A 22,374-nucleotide genomic window follows, 5' to 3' on the forward strand; every position below is an offset into this window, starting at 1 on the left:
GGAGCCAACGTGGATGGTAATTTTTAACAATTCATAACAAATCGAATATTTCGAAATCATTCAAGCGATTTCGTACTTTACAGTCTTCCAAATGCAAAATTTTGTTGTTGTCACCGAACAATGAAAATGTAGCGCTTGATACGAATGCGACATTGTAGGATTCGCGAGGCCTTATCATGATCATCTTCTAGTGATTTGCTCGAACTTGATCTGATTCAGACAGATGAGTTTGCGCATACAATTAAAACCTACCGCAAATGCTGTTCACACTGAAATATGTTAATGACCTCTCATAGTTCAACACGAAACTGCTATACATAATGTTGATATAATCGAAATCAAGGGTTCTATTCCAGCACCCATTACGCTTGCTAATTCAGTTTTAAGGAGGAGTCCTATTGGTCTTATGATCTTTTTAAGTCTCTCAAAACAATTGTGACATCCGCGTTAAAGAAATTCAAATCAAATACAACAATATTTACTAAGTGTATTTATTGCAACACGATAAGAAAAAGACAATATCATACTTATGAAAAAAAACATCAAAATTTAATTGCCCTCATTTGGCGCAGATATCAATGCAATAACGCTACAATATATATAAAGATTATGCAATAAGTCAAATACCCAAAGTTGATTATCCAAGCGTAAGAAATATTTTTGATCCAAATTTCATTTTCATCAAGACACATCATCAGACCGAGTTCAAGTTTGAATAATAAGTAAAAATCTTTTCTATAAAAGTTATTTACACCGCAATGTTGGAAACAAAAATAATTGATCATGCCAAATGTACATCAAGCTATACCCCATAACCACAGTCATATTAACGCCAGATTGGTGGTGTGAATTCAGTTATACAATTTCATATGTAATTGTGCTTCGCACAGTAACATATGTTTTACTGTCTTGATATGAAAATCTATAAAAATTAGAAATCACTAAACAATCATAGCGTTATTACAGCAAAGATATCACCCAACTCCACTCTTACCAAATCTCTCCAACACACCGGGCAAAGAAATTTATAACGTTATTGCAATTTTTATGTATCAATCTCCAGAAATTTGGTATGCAGATTTTGGTTCGAGAAAATTATTTGAAGTTACAGTTTCTGATATACATAGCCATACTCTCATTTTAAAGATAGTCTCAAAATGAAATTTGAAAAGAAAGGTGAATTTATCAATATTCAAAATTATATTATGTGTATTGATTGCTAAATCATACATATTAAAAATTTGTATAAATATAATTTTCTCATATAAATAAAATAAACCAAATGCGTTAAAAGTAAATAAATAAAGCATCTAAACATAACCAACTAAAAACGACAAGTCACTAAAAATTCCAGATCCCAATTCCGAAAATATCGTTTCTATTTTTACAGTTTGGGTAGGAACCCAATGTTATTATGTTAGGATGCCAATTCAGTAATTCAACAAGACTTGAAACGAATAAACTAAAATTTGAATTAGCGCCTTCTTCATGATTAGAAAATGTCAAATTACGTTTTTAAAATCGTCGAAATATAATAAATTGTTTTGAATTATAGTCAGGGTTGTGGACAATTTTACGATCGACTCTGGATCCGAACTCCGAGACATTATGAAAATGAATGGAATCTGATTCAATACTCCAACTAATACACCGAGTCTTTATAGAAAAGACTTCGGATTTGGCCACGATTCTGAAATTCCCAAAATGTGAGCTTGGAGTCTGAATCCAAATATTATAGAAACAATTACGGCTTCAACCATGATTTCGGAATTAACAAAATGTGAACTTGGAATCTGACTCGAAATATTAAAGAAACAACACCGGATTTGACCCCGACTCCAAATATTATAGAAACAACACCGGATTTGACCGCGACTCCGGAATTAACGAAATGTGGACTCTGAATCTGACTCTAAATTTTATAGAAACAACTCCGGCTTTGACTCCGACTCCGGAATTAACGAAATGTTGACTCCGAATCTGACTCCAAGTATTATAGAAACAACACCGGATTTGACCCCGACTCCGGAATTAACGAAATTTGGACTCTGAATTTGACTCCAAAAATTATAGAAATAACTCCGGCTTTAACTCCGACATTAACGAAATGTGAACTCTGAATCTGACCCTGACTCCGGAATTAACGAAATGTGGACTCTGGTTCGGACTCCAAATATTATAGAAATCCCTCCGGCGTTGACTCCGACACCGGAATTAACGAAATGTGGACTCCGAATCTGACTCCAAAATATTATAGAAACAACATCGGATTTGACCCCGACTCCGGAATTAACGAAATTTTGACTCTGAATCTGACTCCAAATTTTATAAAAATAACTCCGGCTTTGACTCCGACATTAACGAAATGTGGACTCCGAATCTGACTCCAAATAATATAGAAACAACACCGGATTTGATCCCGACTCCAGAATTAACGAAATGTAGACTCTGAATCTGATTCCAAATATTATAGAAATAACTCCGGCTTTAACTCCGACATTAACGAAATGTGGATTCCGAATCTGACTCCAAAATATTATAGAAACAACATCGGATTTGACCCCGACTCCGGAATTGACAAAATTTTGAATCTGAATCTGACTCCAAATTTTATAAAAATAACGCCGGCTTTGACTCCGATATTAACGAAATGTGGACTCTGAATCTGACTCCAAATAATATAAAAACAACACCGGATTTGATCCCGACTGCGGAATTAACGAAATTTTTGACTCTGAATCCAAATTTTATAAAAATAACTCCGGCTTTGACTCCGACATTAACGAAATGTGGACTCCGAATCTGACTCCAAATAATATAGAAACAACACCGGATTTGATCCCGACTCCGGAATTAACGAAATGTAGACTCTGAATCTGATTCCAAATATTATAGAAATAACTCCGGCTTTAAAACTCCGACATTAACGAAATGTGGATTCCGAATCTGACTCCAAAATATTATAGAAACAACATCGGATTTGACCCCGACTCCGGAATTGACAAAATTTTGAATCTGAATCTGACTCCAAATTTTATAAAAATAACGCCGGCTTTGACTCCGACATTAACGAAATGTGGACTCTGAATCTGACTCCAAATAATATAAAAACAACACCGGATTTGATCCCGACTGCGGAATTAACGAAATTTTTGACTCTGAATCTGACTCCAAATTTTATAAAAAATAACTCCGGCTTTGACTCCGACTCCGGAATTAACGAAATGTGGACTCTGAATCTGACTCCAAATATTATAGAAGCAACACCGGATTTGACCCCGACTCCGGAATTAACAAAATGTGGACTCTGAATCTGACTCCAAATATTATAGAAATAACACCGGATTTGACCCCGACTCCGGAATTAACGGAATGTGGAATTCTGAATCAAAGCGGTATAGAAGCAACTCCGGCTCCGGAATTAACAAAATGGGGTTTCGACTCTAACTACAAAATTCGCGCCATTAACAAACGATTCCGATTTTCACCCCCGACTCGGGAGCTGGACACCAGGTTGAAAAAGATTTTACTTCGACTTCTTGTCTAACAATGACAACAAACAATTGGTCGACTGCGAACTTTTTTAAATTAATAAATAATTAAAAAACATCTTCCCGATTCCGAGGAATTGGAAAAAAAAAAACAATTCAGGATCCGACACCAATATCAATATTTCAAACTCCGACACCACAGTGATGATGAATTTTGAATAATTTGACAATTGAACAACAAAAATTGACAATTCGAGCTGCTTGCCTTGCTTGCACATGAAAATTTTAAAAGATAAGTTCTGCAGAACCACGGGACTTTAAATCGACGTGAAGGATTCCTATTGCAAATGACTACATTTACTTGTTTTGTTCTTTATTCAATTTTATTGGATATTAGCTGTATTGGCAATGAAATTGATTTGTTGATCTGCACACCACGGGAAAAATATTTTCATGGATATTTAATGGAAGCACATTATATGGAATGACAAAATGCATTTAAGTATGCAGCTGTGGAGCCAAGGTAATACCAGGTAACAAGGGAACAATGACAAAAATGTTGTTGTATTCGACAGTTACGATGGTCAATTTTATAGGAAGGTCATTATGTAGGTCATTCAAAGTTGGTCAATGGGTAATTAATTGTGTGAACACCAAACCCCATCTCGGTGCTACAAACAGAAACGTCTCTAATAGAATAATTGAAATAAGAAGTGATATTAACTTATGATGTTCATGTTAAAGACGGCAAATTTGTATTTTCGACTGATTCGAATTGTTAGAGCAATGGCCTTGAACGCCATATCAGTAGCTAGACAGAATCGTTAACGGAATATAATCGGAACGTGAAAAGTAAGCTTGACTACGGAAATCACAGCAATAGACAGCAAGAGTTATTAAAAATAATTAATTTAACATAATATTTATAATCAGGTCTGTGGAGTCGGGGAATAATAACACCCCTCATCGATATATTTAAAATATCACTCCGACACCAGGATAAAGAAATTTTGACTCCGATTCTGGCTCTCGACTCCGGATTAGAAAAAATTCAATTTCGTCGTTAGCTGGGAACCACAAGAAACCCGCAATTTAATAACTTAAATTTTGGCGTATGTTAACTTTCATTAATTGTCATTTTATGACTCCAATTCCGGCTCCCGTCTACAGATTGAAATTTTGATTTCGCCCTTAGCCCCGAACAACAAGAAAATCAAAATTTTATTAACATAAACTTTAGCGTATACAAGCCTTCCATAATTGTCATTTCATGACTTCGAATCTCGTCTCCAAGTTTATGAAAATTTCGATTTTGCCGTCAGCCCCGAACAACAAGAAACCAAAATTTTCATATTATAAACTGTCGACTCCGATTCTGGTCCCTAATCCAGCTTAAGGATTTCGATCACGGCATTTTACGAGTCTATAAATGCGATTCGGGCTCTGACTCCAATAGCAATAAATCACACCAAGCTACGATTCCAACTCAATACTCCGACTCCACAGCCTGATTATGATTAAAGAATCTATATTACTAGCTAATTATGGTATGACTAAGTGATTGTGTTATGCCTAGGTTATGACTTTAAATATTTGATGCGTTCAAAATTATGTAAAACGTTTCATTTGTTTTAGAAATACAAAAGACGAAAAGGTTAAATTATATCAATAATTTGCGAAGCGAAGGACATTTATCACACCTCCAAGATTTGTCCAAATTTGTTATTGCTTCAGTGGGAATCTGAACTGAAACACAGTTTTCGTGATACCACGCAAAGCACGACGTACACTGAATCATCAAATTATTATTCAAATGTGCGAGTCTGCAGTGGCAAAAAACTGGAATATTCAAAATGGCCGGGTGAAAGTAGTTCGATCCGGTGATATCGTAAAACGACGCAAAACGCTTGCAATCAATCATCGACGCGATATCCTGACGCAATGTTAACTCATTTATCTCAATTGTTTCGGGTTTCGTTTTAAGACATAAAGCGACCATAAACGCAATCGCGAATGCTCCACAATTAGGACCTCGTAACTGGGATTGAACTTTAGGGAATTTTATACGAATTTCATCTCCTTTCGGCCGCAGCAATTTTGAAATATTGTATCGATCAATTGCATCGTATGCGTCTGGCTGCAATAAACTGTCGTAGACATATACGGTGTCGGGCTCGTCTAAGCAAAAAAAGTTTGATGCTGTGACCCAATGGCAGGTGTTTTTAGTGCTTGTGTGAACATGTAAAACTTGAATGAAAGGCAGATTTGGTGTATAGGCTGGTCCTGCAGATAAAGCATATATTGTGGTGCTCTGGAGTCCGTCTATGTCTGGAAACTGAGCAGCAAGTATCAGAGAACATTTATCTATTTGATCGTTGTTGATTTTTTTTCTTGGATTTATTAATCCGCTTTTTTCATTTCTTCCATAACAATTGAAGCGCTCGAAATCATGCTAATTTTTCGTAAACCGGGTGGTCAAAGCGGGCACGAAAGAATTCGAATCTGGCATTCGAATACAGTCTTCATATTTAGGAAGGCTCTTATGAGTATACGTGTTGATCGGCGTAGATTCCTGCAGAGGTGCAAAATCCTGCTGCTTATTCTCAGAGCATGTTATCGGGCTTGTGGTAGGCTTGATGTCAGATATATCTTTTAGAGGCTTATTTGGACTTTGCATATATTTTCCAATTGATGGGTTTTTACCATGCTCTTGTTTTGTTCTCTTTGCCCAGATTTCCACGTCCTCGGCCTTCTGTTGTGTCTTTCTTTTGCGTTTAACCGATTTTTTAACGATCCTATTGTCATTAAATTCACGAATCAAGGCATTATGCAAGTCGTCATAAACCGTCGCAATTTCGTCCAGACGGGAAAATTTTCTATTTCGTAGTCGTGTTCGTTTGAGTTCCTGTTGACTTTTCTCCATTATTCCTTGCGTGCGATTTCGTATAGTTAAATTTTGAGTGGCCAATTTTTGTAATTTCTGGTAGAGCTCAGTTTGTTTTTCATACGGCGGAGAATTTCCATGGCGACCCAAATCTCCCGTCATAAGGCTAGTCCACAACACGATCTTGGGAAAATAATACTTGCGAAGCGTCAACATTATATTCGGGTTGTAAAATGGATTGGCATTATCAAGTTTGGCGTTTTTTATTTCCGAGCCCGCTCTTCTAATTATTTCAGAAATGTCATTTTCAAATGGGTTACAGTTCGGGGACCAGTCGTTTATTTCAAAATCATCAGTATTTTCTGATACGGGAGAATCTTCAGAATTGTCGGTAATTTTCCTTTTGAAAAACTGCCAACTTCTGTCAGCCAAGTGAAAATTCGTTGACATCAAAATAACGTAGATATTATAAATGAAATCCTTAATTTCGGTGTAATTTTCGGAAGCGATTAATAATCCCATGATATGCATGGCTTCCTTTTTCCAGTTCAATGCCGAGAACAGTTTACTGAAATTTTTCATAATGTGGCTGGCGCAAAGTCTCAAGAACGGTTTTTGGAACATGCAATCTGTGGCAATGCCCGTTACAACTTTATAACAACGAGATATATATTCAACGGAACCTTCTCCCATGAATGAAATCAACACGGAATTTATAAGAGCGACACTGCCGTCGCATATTATCAAACGTCCTGACGGTCTGGTGTAGCACAACGCATGATCTCTCCGGAATCGTGCAATAAAATTGGAAATGGAGGTCGAATTATGTTCGTTCGTGACGTATGACGCAACAGCCAATGGGGGTTTGCCTTCCATGGGATGTCGGACGACAATTTCATATATATAAAATGGCTTTTTATCTTTAAAGCTTCGCAATATACTACCAGTGGCGTCTATATATATTATGTCCTCTCTCGCGACGTCCTGTAAAATATCTATGGTATCACGAGACCACAGCATAATACTAGCAGGCACACGCGATATTTGCTGCAATGTTCCCAACACCTTCCTTGATGGGTCATTGTTATTTTTTCTTTGCTGATTACGCAAACGCTCAAGCGATTCCCACTGATCCGAGTCTAACTTCGCTATACCTCGGGCCTCGTATCTAGCCTTCTTTAAAACACTGACAGATGGGGCATCGTCTCGATTACCAGAACAAAAGATATTGCTAGGAACCTCTTTAATAAAGTCCAAGTAACATTCACGAGGCATCTTGTTTTTGAGCTCTTTTTTAACCATTTCACGACGAGCGCCTTTTAAAATAGCAGATACAATTGTTGAGTGTTTTACATTGCCGGTATAAGACACATGCATCAAACGAGAATTGACACGATAAGAAGTTATCGTAAACTTCCTATCACAATTAGGAAAACGACAATATCCAGTAGTGTGAAACACACGCGACCGCTGTCGTTGTTTGTTAAAAGTATGGCGACGAAACGCAAATGAGCAATAAGGATTGCTTAATTTCATGCCATCTCTTATTTTATCCCCCCAGTCTTTGTAAAGAATTATTCTGTTTTTGACAGAGCACAAAATGGCATTCCAGTCATCTTCTTTAACTATAAACTCAGCCTTGTTAGGCAAATCCTCAATGGGTATCCATGCCTGAGTTGTAGATTCCACATGCCGTTCTTTGACTTGTGAAGAATCGGGATGTTCGGGTGCGTTTTCTTTTCTTTTGTTCGTCATTGGCATTTGATTTGGTCATTTCAAGATCGAATGTAACGTCATCGCGTTGAGGAGACGATTGCTTATAATTTGGACAGGAACTTGCATCCGAAACTGGTTCATGATTTTGCTGGGGAGAAATATTTGGGTTTTCAAATTCATCGTGAACGGTGTGTAACTTGTGATCTATGGAGATGACATTTTCAATGTTGTAATCAGAAGTTTTGCTATCTTTTTGAACGCGCTTTTCGAGCAGCGGACTTTCGGATTCACCAATGGGACGGGCGGAATCGTAATTAAAATTATCGGAAATGCGGGAGCAGTCCTTTTCCGACGGCGAACGGTTTGACGCCGGGCGTTTATGCGGTCTATATTTGTATTTATATTTACTTCTGTATTTATATTTTTGGCAAATCAATCTGGAATATTTACAATCGTATTTACATTTAAATTGCCCAGTTAAATTTTCGCCAGGAGAAGCGAATTGACCGGTCTTGGATTTTCTGATATTTTGTTCGGCCGCATTATTATTGCATTTAGCGCTGGTATCACGATTAAAAGATCGCATGTCGCAAATTTTTAGTATTTCCTTTTTGTTTTCTCGCCAAAATCTTTTTGCTTCCAATATTTTTCGCTTGGTTTCATATTTGGACATGTTTGGGGTGAAAAATGTAGAAACTAATCGATACCAACAATCGTAATCATGTGGATCAAACTTTTCCATCGAATTCATCAATACTGCAAAATTTTCTGCCGTGTACACATTTTTCTTGTATGTCCCACCGCCTCCGAGCAAGCGGACTGGAGTGCTTGACTTTACTTCCCCTTCTATTCTGTTTGTTCTCCTGTTACATAAAACATGATAAACTTTAGATATATTTCATGTTAACTAAATATTTACATCTACTACAACATTTGTCTTTTGTCCATAGCTAAGTACACAATATTTCCGTGAACTTCACAGTATTTGCTTTATATTACCTGCACGTTAAGTGATTAACCCTTCCTCTTTTCTGTAGTGAAATCGGTAGTGTCGGAATATCCAGCTTCGTAAAAACATCTATTGCCGCTCGCTGTTCTTCCGTCGCCACTGGTTGACGAATCCCTGAATTTAAAATTCTAACATGTGAATTCTGTCTATTACATATGACTTTTACGTTTACACTTGACATTTCTTCGTAAGATTCCTGCTCTTTTCTTCTTGCCTTCTCCTTTTTGTCCTCAGTCTGTAATATGACTATCAAATTTTTTGAGGAACAAACCATAGGATCATTTTCAATTTACAATTAAAATTTGACGTGGAACACCTTTACCGCGAATGTTGATAACGGTTGAGTGTGCTAATTTTGACTTTAATTCTAAAGTTTTTCCCGACGGTAAAACTTTTTTATTTTTCAATATATTTTAGATGGAATACTATGTAATATGACTATCAAATTTTTTGAGGAACAAACCATAGGATCAATTTACAATTAAAATTTAACGTGGAACACTATTACCGCGAAATATTGATAATGGTTGAGTGTGCTAATTTTGACTTTAATTTTAAAGTCTTTCCCGACGGTAGAATTTTTTTATTTTTCAATATTTTTTAGATGAAATACTATGTAATATGACTATTAAATTTTTTAAGGAACAAATCATAGGATCATTTTCAATTCACAGTTAAAATTTGACGTAGAACACCATTACCGTGAAATATTGATAACGGTCGAGTATGCTAATTTTGACTTTAATTTTAAAGTCTTTCCCGACGGTAAAATTTTTTTATTTTTTAATATATTTTAAATGAAATACTATGTAATATGACTCTTAAATTTTTTGAGGAACAAACCATAGCATCATTTTCACTTTACAAATAAAATTTAACGTGGAACACTATTACCGCGAAATATTGATAATGGTTGAGTGTGCTAATTTTGACTTTAATTTTAAAGTCTTTCCCGACGGTAGAATTTTTTTATTTTTCAATATTTTTTAGATGAAATACTATGTAATATGACTATTAAATTTTTTAAGGAACAAACCATAGGATCATTTTCAATTTACAATTAAAATTTAACGTGGAACACTATTACCGCAAAATATTGATAATGGTTGAGTGTGCTAATTTTGACTTTAATTTTAAAGTCTTTCCCGACGGTAGAATTTTTTTATTTTTCAATATTTTTTATATGAAATACTATGTAATATGACTATTAAATTTTTTGAGGAACAAATCATAAAATCATTTTCAATTCACAATTAAAATTTGACGTAGAACACCATTACCGTGAAATATTAATAACGCTCGAGTATGCTAATTTCGACTTTAATTTTAAAGTCTTTCCCGACGGAAAATTTTTTTTATTTTTCAATATTTTTTATATGAAATACTATGTAATATAACTATCAAATTTTTTGAGGAACAAACCATAGGATCATTTTCAATTTACAATTAAAATTTAACATAAAACACCATTACCGTGAAATATTGATAACGGTCGAGTGTGCTAATTTTGACTTTAATTTTAAAGTCTTTCCCGACGGTAAAACTTTTTTATTTTTCAATATATTTTAGATGGAATACTATGTAATATGAATCTCAAATTTTTTAAGGAACAAACCATAGGATCAATTTACAATTAAAATTTGAAGTGGAACACCTTTACCGCGAAATATTGATAACGGTTGAGTGTGCTAATTTTGACTTTAATTTTAAAGTCTTTCCCGACGGTAAAATTTTTTTATTTTTCAATATTTTTTAAATGAAATACTATGTAATATGACTATTAAATTTTTTGAGGAACAAACCATAGGATCATTTTCAATTTACAATTAAAATTTGACGTGGAACACCTTTACCGCGAATGTTGATAACGGTTGAGTGTGCTAATTTTGACTTTAATTTTAAAATCTTTCCCGACAGTAAAATTTTTTTATTTTCTGATATTTTTGAGATGAATTACAATGTAATATGACTATTCAATTTTTTGAGGAACAAACCATAGGATCATTTACAATTGAAATTTGACGTAGAACACCATTACCGTGAAATATTGATAACGGTCGAGTGTGCTAATTTTGATTTTAATTTTCAAGTCTTTCCCGACGGTAAAATTTTTTTATTTTTTAATATTTTTTAGATGAAATACTATGTAATATGACTATTAAATTTTTCGAGGAACAAACCATAGGATCATTTTCAATTTACAATTAAAATTTGACGTAGAACACCATTACCGTGAAATATTGATAACGGTCGAGTGTGCTAATTTTGACTTTAATTTTAAAGTCTTTCCCGACGGTAAAACTTTTTTATTTTTCAATATATTTTAGATGGAATACTATGTAATATGACTCTTAAATTTTTTGAGGAACAAACCATAGGATCAATTTACAATTCAAATTTAACGTGGAACACTATTACCGCGAAATATTGATAATGGTTGAGTGTGCTAATTTTGACTTTTATTTGAAAGGCTTTTCCGACGGTAGAATTTTTTTATTTTTTAATATTTTTTAGATGAAATACTATGTAATATGACTATTAAATTTTTTGAGGAACAAACCATAGGATCATTTTCAATTCACAATTAAAATTTGACGTAGAACACCATTACCGTGAAATATTGATAACGGTCGAGTGTGCTAATTTTGACTTTAATTTTAAAGTCTTTCCCGACGGTAAAATTTTTTTATTTTTCAATATATTTTAAATGAAATACTATGTAATATGACTATCAAATTTTTTGAGGAACAAACCATAGGATCATTTTCAATTTACAATTAAAATTTGACGTGGAACACCTTTACCGCGAATGTTGATAACGGTTGAGTGTGCTAATTTTGACTTTAATTTTAAAATCTTTCCCGACGGTAGAATTTTTTTATTTTTTAATATTTTTGAGATGAATTACAATGTAATATGACTATTCAATTTTTTGAGGAACAAACCATAGGATCAATTTACAATCAAAATTTGACGTAGAACACTATTACCGCGAAATATTGATAATGGTTGAGTGTGCTAATTTTGACTTTAATTTTAAAGGTTTTCCCGACGGTAAATTTTTTTTATTTTTCAATATTTTTTAGATGAAATACTATGTAATATGACTATCAAATTTTTCGAGGAACAAACCATAGGATCATTTTCAATTCACAATTAAAATTTGACGTAGAACACCATTACCGTGAAATATTGATAACGGTCGAGTGTGCTAATTTTGACTTTAATTTTAAAGTCTTTCCCGACGGTAAAACTTTTTTATTTTTCAATATATTTTAGATGGAATACTATGTAATATGACTCTTAAATTTTTTGAGGAACAAACCATAGGATCAATTTACAATTCAAATTTAACGTGGAACACTATTACCGCGAAATATTGATAATGGTTGAGTGTGCTAATTTTGACTTTTATTTGAAAGGCTTTTCCGACGGTAGAATTTTTTTATTTTTCAATATTTTTTAGATGAAATACTATGTAATATGACTATTAAATTTTTTGAGGAACAAACCATAGGATCATTTTCAATTCACAATTAAAATTTGACGTAGAACACCATTACCGTGAAATATTGATAACGGTCGAGTGTGCTAATTTTGACTTTAATTTTAAAGTCTTTCCCGACGGTAAAATTTTTTTATTTTTCAATATATTTTAAATGAAATACTATGTAATATGACTATCAAATTTTTTGAGGAACAAACCATAGGATCATTTTCAATTTACAATTAAAATTTGACGTGGAACACCTTTACCGCGAATGTTGATAACGGTTGAGTGTGCTAATTTTGACTTTAATTTTAAAATCTTTCCCGACGGTAGAATTTTTTTATTTTTTAATATTTTTGAGATGAATTACAATGTAATATGACTATTCAATTTTTTGAGGAACAAACCATAGGATCAATTTACAATCAAAATTTGACGTAGAACACTATTACCGCGAAATATTGATAATGGTTGAGTGTGCTAATTTTGACTTTAATTTTAAAGGTTTTCCTGACGGTAAATTTTTTTTATTTTTCAATATTTTTTAGATGAAATACTATGTAATATGACTATTAAATTTTTCGAGGAACAAACCATAGGATCATTTTCAATTCACAATTAAAATTTGACGTAGAACACCATTACCGTGAAATATTGATAACGGTCGAGTGTGCTAATTTTGACTTTAATTTTAAAGTCTTTCCCGAAGGTAAAACTTTTTTATTTTTCAATATATTTTAGATGGAATACTATGTAATATGACTCTTAAATTTTTTGAGGAACAAACCATAGGATCAATTTACAATTCAAATTTAACGTGGAACACTATTACCGCGAAATATTGATAATGGTTGAGTGTGCTAATTTTGACTTTTATTTGAAAGGCTTTTCCGACGGTAGAATTTTTTTATTTTTCAATATTTTTTAGATGAAATACTATGTAATATGACTATTAAATTTTTTGAGGAACAAACCATAGGATCATTTTCAATTCACAATTAAAATTTGACGTAGAACACCATTACCGTGAAATATTGATAACGGTCGAGTGTGCTAATTTTGACTTTAATTTTAAAGTCTTTCCCGACGGTAGAATTTTTTTATTTTTCAATATATTTTAAATGAAATACTATGTAATATGACTATCAAATTTTTTGAGGAACAAACCATAGGATCATTTTCAATTTACAATTAAAATTTGACGTGGAACACCTTTACCGCGAATGTTGATAACGGTTGAGTGTGCTAATTTTGACTTTAATTTTAAAATCTTTCCCGACGGTAGAATTTTTTTATTTTTTAATATTTTTGAGATGAATTACAATGTAATATGACTATTCAATTTTTTGAGGAACAATCCATAGGATCATTTACAATTGAAATTTGACGTAGAACACCATTACCGTGAAATATTGATAACGGTCGAGTGTGCTAATTTTGACTTTAATTTTAAAGTCTTTCCCGACGGTAAAATTTTTTTATTTTTTAATATATTTTAGATGAAATACTATGTAATTAGACTATTCAATTTTTTAAGGAACAAACCATAGGATCATTTTCAATTTACAATTGAAATTTGACGTGGAACACCTTTACCGCGAATGTTGATAACGGTTGAGTGTGCTAATTTTGACTTTAATTTTAAAATCTTTCCCGACGGTAGAATTTTTTTATTTTTTAATATTTTTGAGATGAATTACAATGTAATATGACTATTCAAATTTTTGAGGAACAATCCATAGGATCATTTCCAATTTACAATTGAAATTTGACGTAGAACACCATTACCGTGAAATATTGATAACGGTCGAGTGTGCTAATTTTGACTTTAATTTTAAAGTCTTTCCCGACGGTAAAATTTTTTTATTTTTTAATATATTTTAGATGAAATACTATGTAATTAGACTATTCAATTTTTTAAGGAACAAACCATAGGATCATTTTCAATTTACAATTGAAATTTGACGTTGAACACCATTACCGCGAAATATTGATAACGGTCGAGTGTGCTAATTTTGATTTTAAATTTGAAGTCTTTCTCTACGGTAAAATTTTTTGAAATTCGTAAGATCATATACTGTATATTATGATAATTTAATTCCGTGGTAAACATTTCGTTGATTTCTTTTCGATGAACTGTTGAATTTCGACATCAAAAGCCTTCGAGACAATGTGTATCTGCTAGTGAAATGTTTTCATCATGTTTATTTTTTATTATACAAGATGTATTTGTGCAAATCAATTATGGTTTATTCATAACTACATTTTTTTTTTCATAAAAAGAACAGACACTTAGCTTAAATTTCAATTTTCTTATTTTTGAGTTTCGACGGTCAATTTCAGGCTTGTTTACCGTCATATCTGGTAACACTGGTTAGAGATATTATTGTTCAGTTGATTTTGAATCATTTTCCCGGCATTTGTGGCCATTTTGTGCTATCAATTGCCGGACTCTGAGAGGTTCTGGTGCTGAGGTAAACGTGGATATATGTAATTTACTAATCTGTGAGCGTTTAGGATGCCTTAACTTACCGTATAACACTGTCAGAACGCCAGCCCACACTCGTGTGACGCTAGCCCACACTCGTAGGATGCCAGCCCACACTCGTGTGACGCTAGCCCACACTCGTGAGACGCTAGCCCACACTCGTTTTTGACAGGCCATACTAGGGGTAACTGGTCCGTGCTTGGTATTGCATTTGCGCTGTGTATATCCAATATGGTCTCTATATTGTCATAGCCACCAAGTTTTTATGTATTAACGTTTATAAAGTGGTAAAATAGTTGGTTAACCCCTTGACGTCAGGATGAGTGTGGGCTGAGCGAGTGTGGGCTGGGGTAACTTTCGTGTGACGCTAGCCCACACTCGTGAGACGCTAGCCCACACTCGTTTTTGACAGGCCATACTAGGGGTAACTGGTCCGTGCTTGGTATTGCATTTGCGCTGTGTATATCCAATATGGTCTCTATATTGTCATAGCCACCAAGTTTTTATGTATTAACGTTTATAAAGTGGTAAAATAGTTGGTTAACCCCTTGACGTCAGGATGAGTGTGGGCTGAGCGAGTGTGGGCTGGGGTAACTTTGGTGCTTGGTAGGCTTAGCAAATTATAACGATAAATATACGATAAGAAAAATTAACAAATATTCCGGGTTTCTGATAATCCACACAGCAGAATTTTTGAACGCAATTACTCAATTATACTATTATAGGACGTATAAATTTGTTTATATGTTTAGTATGCCTAGATAAGTATATTACGTTTCTTTGTGCAGCATAGCCTTGATGTTATCTCCTCTGCTACTGTCTCTCATCGCCAATAAAAAATTGGACAACCCCTCCCGGTGTTTCCTTTCCTGAGGAGTCTTTGCCAGATCGGGCCGAAGAACAGAAAATAGTGTTTTTACAGACTGTCCTGCTTTCCTAGACTTGACATAGGAGTAGCTGCATCCCGGCACTGCACAATGCGTTCCAGCTGGCATAGTAAAAAATATTTAAATCTCCTAATATATATATATAACAATACTCACGTATCGATACCACAAATACTTGGTTTGCTTCTCCAAACTGTGTTCCCTCTTCACATAAGTTGAAATAAAGATTCCTGTGCAAGTACGGTACCTACGATTAGAACTATATGTACCGGTAGATAGATTAGAGCTAAGTTGTCTACAATACTGTGGTACGGGCCTGAAAGCAAAATACCGAAAATGAAATAGCAATATCTGAATAATATTATTGCTACTGCTGTCAGTTCAGCAGTTACCGTACCGGTGCCAGGTTATCGTACCGTGTTAGGTCAAGTTCACAGTCTGTGACATAAATATCGCATCGAAACGAAAGCTAGCGTGATTTTTAGAGCTAATCTACTCATATATATATATATATACAAGCGTTACAAAATAACTTAAAAATGCCCGCAGCTTGGGGCAACAAAAAACCTTCGGTCAAAATATTTGGCGGCAAAGTTAAACGGTGAGAAGGTCATACCTCTTTACTCATGCGGAACTATGACGTCACACAGAGGTGGTATCTCTATGTTGACCCTCTATAGTTAGACTATATCCAGCTATTTTAGGTCAGATTTAGAACCTGAAGATCTTAATCAACTAGCGAATAGTGGACCCCCTCTCTCTCAAACTCGCGATGTCGATCGTCAATTATAAAGAATAAAGACATGGCGAGTTAGCCCTCTCTCTCTCTCGAACTCGCGATGTCGATGGTCAATTATAAAGAATAAATGCATGGCGAGTTAGCCCTCTCTCTCTCTCGAACTCGCGATGTCGATCGACAATTATAAAGAATAAAGACATGGCGAGTTAGCTCTCTCTCTCCCTCTCTGCTCGCAATCAACGGCTGTTAGAATAAAATGAGACTGCCGGTAGCAAAATAGAACTTTTGATATATTTAGCGTTGTTGTTGATTCAGTGCTCATACAATCAATTAATATGATGATATATTTAGCATGCTTAGATGAAAATGATAAGTTGAGACATCTTTTGCGCGTCGAGTACCGTACGGTACCGTACCGGTACCGGTATGCCTTCCGACATATAAGCCCGTTTTCTTGTCACTTTGTTACCATTTGCACAGTAGGTATTGTAACCAAACACATTTAATTTAATATATTTATCCTTACTATTGAAGTTGTTAGTATAAACAGCCACCTTTCCATCTCCCATTACAAGAAGAGCCTCCGCACAGTTGCAGGCTACCGGTAACCCGTTAACCGCCGTCGCATCAACAGGGGTGATAACTTTTTTTGTGGCTTTGGAGCCAGGCCACACAAAAGGGGCCAGGCCACGGAGAAAATGGGGCCAGGCCACGGACAAATTGGGGCCAGGCCACGGAGAAAATGGGGCCAGGCCTCAGAATATTTGGGGCCAGGCCAGCGCAATGGTAATGTTAAGACATCCGTATTTGTTTAGTTATATTTTTGTTTATAAGCAATGTGGAAACTGGTAATGTTAAGACATGTACGGTACTTGTACAATTGAACCGTATCGTATGTTACAACCAGGGAAAAGGCTGTATTCGAACACTTACTCATTACAAATGTAGAGGTATAAGTTTATTTCGACTCCATAATCAGCAATAGACGATAAAATAATAGATAAAAACAAATGATAAAGTAACTGATTATAGAATCGGGAAAGCAAACAAAACCTCAAGTAAAGTTTGAAGCCTACCTATTTCAGATGGAGAGGTATTGATAAAAGAAGTAGTACGTGTTCGCTCACCCAATGTATTACTTATGTGAGGGGGTATATTGCGAGCGATACATTATTGTAGTGTTTCTACTGGTCACCGTATCTATACATTTATATTCCTCACCGCATTCATTGTCTTTTTACTGTAGCGTGAACTGGTGCCTATATGTTAAAAAAACTCAGTGAAATAAGTTATATTTATTGCTTGTTGCATACCTTTTTGTGATTGTTAATTTTTTTTAGCGAATATGTGTTGTTATTTAATTATTTTCATACAATACATGGTTAATAGATCAGTGAATAATTCCACCAGTGACTCAAATGATATTATTAAATGAAGTCCGTACTGATAAATTGTGTAGTTCTACCTGTATTGCATAGGCAATTGACAGGGGTTTACACGCTAAGATGTTTTAGATTTGTAATACAAATTGCAGGCACAACATATCGGTAGCTGGTATACGCTATCACAACCACTAGTATCCCAATACTCAACATACAAAAAAGACTACTCTTCTCCGTTATACATTATCCCTAACAGAAAACAAGATCCATGCATACCAGTTGATTAACTGTTTCATTTATTGAAAAATATGCAAAAAAAAATTGCAAACACCAGATTGGCAGGATTCCAACATACTTTTTTTAAAATAAGATTCATCTCCGAGGGAGTCCTTTTTGTTAGCATCTTAAGACTTTCCTATTACCGATAATTACTTCAATTATATTCAGCGTAATGAATATCAGGGATAAATGTTCAATCATAAGACTGTTTTTTCAATATAAGTCATCATAGATATATCGGAAAAGTAACAGTAGTACAAACGCATATTAGATAATCATAAGCAAGAAAATTGTAAGACTCTTTTGACTGGAACTGGTTTAGAGATTCAAGGGAAAATTCGCAAAATTCAATTTGGTATTTTTTCAAATTTGTTTTTAGCAACCACACTGGTAAGGTTGAGTATCTCCTACACAATATAAAACCAAAATTATATAGAGTCCGTATTGTTGTCATCATAGCAGACACCATGATATAATTTCTTCTTCTCTCCAAGCTATAAAACAAAAAAATTATGTTAAAATTCTTGATGACTTGAGTAATTTATTATTTTACAGTACTGGGAATCAAAATACCTATTTCACCAATAAATACTTTTTAATCCTGCACACCATTTTGAGAATACAGGTAAAACGTAAAATTAAATGGTAGTGATATTAGGGAGTGGGGTTTTATGGCACGGTTGTTAGCAACAATATGGGATGAAATTTATCTAACAGAAGGAAGTATGTAGGTTTCATATAGAATTATTACATCATTCTCAACCTTTTTTCTGCAAAATACCCCCCCCCCCCCCCCCCCGAGGCACGAAACAATCAACGTGAACCCCCAGTAATGTGACACCGAACAAAGTTGTGATATATCGATTAACAATTTGTTGAAACAACAATTTATTGACCAGATAAAACTAAATTTAATTTCCCTGTTACTAATATTGCCCTAACTAATAAATTCTTGAAATCCCTTTCAAGTTTCAATAAGGATATCACTTTCTCCAGTGCTCGCAGCATGCTGTATTTTCTGTGAATTTCACATTGTTTACGTCACAATCACAACAAGGCAAGATCAGGGAAAATCTATGTTTCAATTGGCATCCAGTTTCAATCGGCACGCATTTTCCTCTGGTAGTAATAAAGGATATTAAAAACAGCAACACGCAAAAACTCGACTGCCATCCAAGTACCCCCTGAAATCTTTTCGCGAACCCCAGGTTGAGAACCCCTGGACTAAAGACTGCTTGGTCCATCCCTGATTTGTATACATCGCAGATCACTTCATTATCAAAAACTCATTAAGTTAGGAAACAAATGGAATGGGCCAATTTTTATATTCTATTCTGTTTTTACTTATTGTTGCCTATGTCCTGCTATAAAGCTCAGTACAAACAATACGTCAAACTCACATTGAGGTACGTAGAATCTGAATAAATCTTCGAGCAATCATAATACCACACTTGCCAATTCCACGTCATTCTATTGTTTTATGTACGCGATGTTTTGGAGAAGCAAAATCAATAACATGGAAACTGCGACAACTGTTTGCATATCGTTACGACGTGAGCACCTGAGATTATGTTATTTGTTAAAGCCATACTGAACAATTTTTTTATCATGTGATACAATTAATACATATTAGGCATTACATGTATTTCTTTACAATGCTTAGTGATTGAGGCAATATTTAAAAATGAAACCAATAGTGGCAAAAAATTCACATCTTACACTTTTATAAAAAAAAGAGTGCTTAATAGGGAACACCATTTGCAAAAAACATCTTGCGAGAACATCTCTTGACAATGAAATTTTTCCAAATACAGCATAAAAATAGCAAATATTCAAGAAAAATTGTGAAAGAACTTGCAAATGTTATTTTAGGAAAACAAATGTACAAAATTCAGACTTGACTATTAGACACAATCTTGACTGGAACAAAAAAATTTAACCATGGAGATTGTATTCAGGTCTCATCTGTACAGTTATTGTTACAATGATGTGATCAAGGCAAATAATACCAAATCTTACCATTATACTATTCCATCTATTTTAGTATTTAATCTTTGTAGTGGAATCTCGTTCGGAATATAGTTCTTCTCGGAAAAACTTTTTCGCTTGATTCCTGTTTTCATTATCAATTTAAACAATCCCTGAAAGCAGATCCAATTATGTATGTAGTAGTAATCATCACAAGAATATAATACAAATATGTTATGCATGCTTCAGGTGGATATAAAAATATAAGGAATATTAATAAGTATTTCTAGCTTTGTCACAACCGTAAAACATTGCAGAACAATCTCAAAAACAAATATATACTTAAATCTCTACTCAAACCATTTGAATGACTAACGAATATAAAAGTGTGAATCAAAGCTTCCCCCAAAACCAGTCTCAAATGAAAAATCCAGTGCGCCAGCTAATGTTATCTTATAAATAATATACATTGTAATATTAGGCTAAAATGTATAGTCTGATATGAGTATTACTTATAAATAGTTTGAGTAAGATAAGCTTGAAATATTTTTCCCAACCTGGTAAATGTAAACTACAAATTAGCTTTCATATTCATAATCTATGATCAAATTGATATGATACCAGCTTCTTACAGCCTAATTCTTGTATACATTCCTCAGTTATCGTATAGTATCTGTTTCACTGCGATCATTACTCATATCAGCATATATACTGAACAAAAAACATTAATTCCCCAAAAAGTGAAACAAATCTTATGGTACTATTGTTGTAAAGTAACTTAACCATCATTACAAACCTGTTATATGAAATAAAAACTATGACTATTCCACTTCCGACAACATTCAGACATTGCGTCCCCGAATCACCTCGCTGTATGAATCCACTTTTTAAACTGCACTTCCCGGCAACAAATTTCAAAGTATTTACTTTTCAGACAGTCAAACATTATTTCATACTATTATGGTTACCTGTAACTTGAAGATCTTTACTAACCTGTTGAAAACCATGAAGAAAAAAAAATACAAAATCATCTCCATAACAGAAATCAAGTATGGCTCCATATACAGATATACCATGTTTCCCCAAAAATAAGACTGGGTCTCATTTCAATTTTCTTCCGAAAAATAACACTAGGGCTTATTTTCGGGGGATATCTTATATTTTTTATTTATTAAAAACAAACTTAAAAAGTAGAGAATTACGAGATTTTCAAATATACAAACTATGAACCTATATATATTATAACCTATATATGAACCTCGGTAAAATGGGATTCAAGCATATTCTTTTCACTAATAAGGTTTGTCTGTACCTTCAAGATCATCACTAACCTGTTAAACACACAAAAAATAAGACTAATCCACTTCTCAAAACGAATTTGAGTGTCGCTCCATATTACTGAACTGCTCTAGTCTGTGGCTCCATTTTCTATCCTGTATTTCCAGGCAATAAATTCTCGGTAAAATGCGATTCAAGCATATTCTTTTCACTAATAAGGTTCCGTTTGTCTGTACCTTCAAGATCATCACTAACCTGTTAAACACACAAAAAATAAGGCTAATCCACTTCTCAAAACGAATTTGAGTGTGGCTCCATATTACTGAACAGCTCTAGTCTGTGGCTCCATTTTCTATCCTGTATTTCCAGGCAATAAATTCTCGGTTAAATGTGATTCAAGCGTATTCTTTTCACTAATTAGGTTTGCCTGTACCTTCAAGATCATCACTAACCTGTTAAACACACAAAAAATAAGACTAATCCACATCTCAAAACGAATTTGAGTGTGGCTCTATATTACTGAACTGCTCTAGTCTGTGGCTCCATTTTCTATCCTGTATTTCCAGGCAGTAAATTCTCGGTTAAATGTGATTCAAGCGTATTCTTTTCACTAATTAGGTTTGCCTGTACCTTCAAGATCATCACTAACCTGTTAAACACACAAAGAATAAGACTAATCCACTTCTCAAAACGAATTTGAGTGTGGCTCCATAATACTGAACTGCTCAAGTCTGTGGCTCCATTTTCTATCCAGTATTTCCAG

At 34.1% G+C, this 22,374-nt stretch overlaps 1 long non-coding RNA gene across 1 annotated transcript; it reads right to left on the reverse strand.

The window, feature by feature from the left end:
- Positions 1 to 18,359: 18,359 nt before the first annotated feature.
- LOC144427276 (uncharacterized) lies at positions 18,360 to 21,428 on the reverse strand. Its single transcript, XR_013477840.1, has 4 exons — positions 21,130 to 21,428; positions 20,385 to 20,506; positions 19,766 to 19,926; positions 18,360 to 18,859 (listed from the first exon to the last, which is right to left on the reverse strand). It is a non-coding gene; the product is annotated as an uncharacterized LOC144427276 (long non-coding RNA).
- Positions 21,429 to 22,374: the final 946 nt, after the last annotated feature.

The sequence above is a fragment of the Styela clava genome, chromosome 9 (genome assembly GCF_964204865.1).
Source record: "Styela clava chromosome 9, kaStyClav1.hap1.2, whole genome shotgun sequence".
NCBI lineage: Eukaryota > Metazoa > Chordata > Ascidiacea > Stolidobranchia > Styelidae > Styela > Styela clava.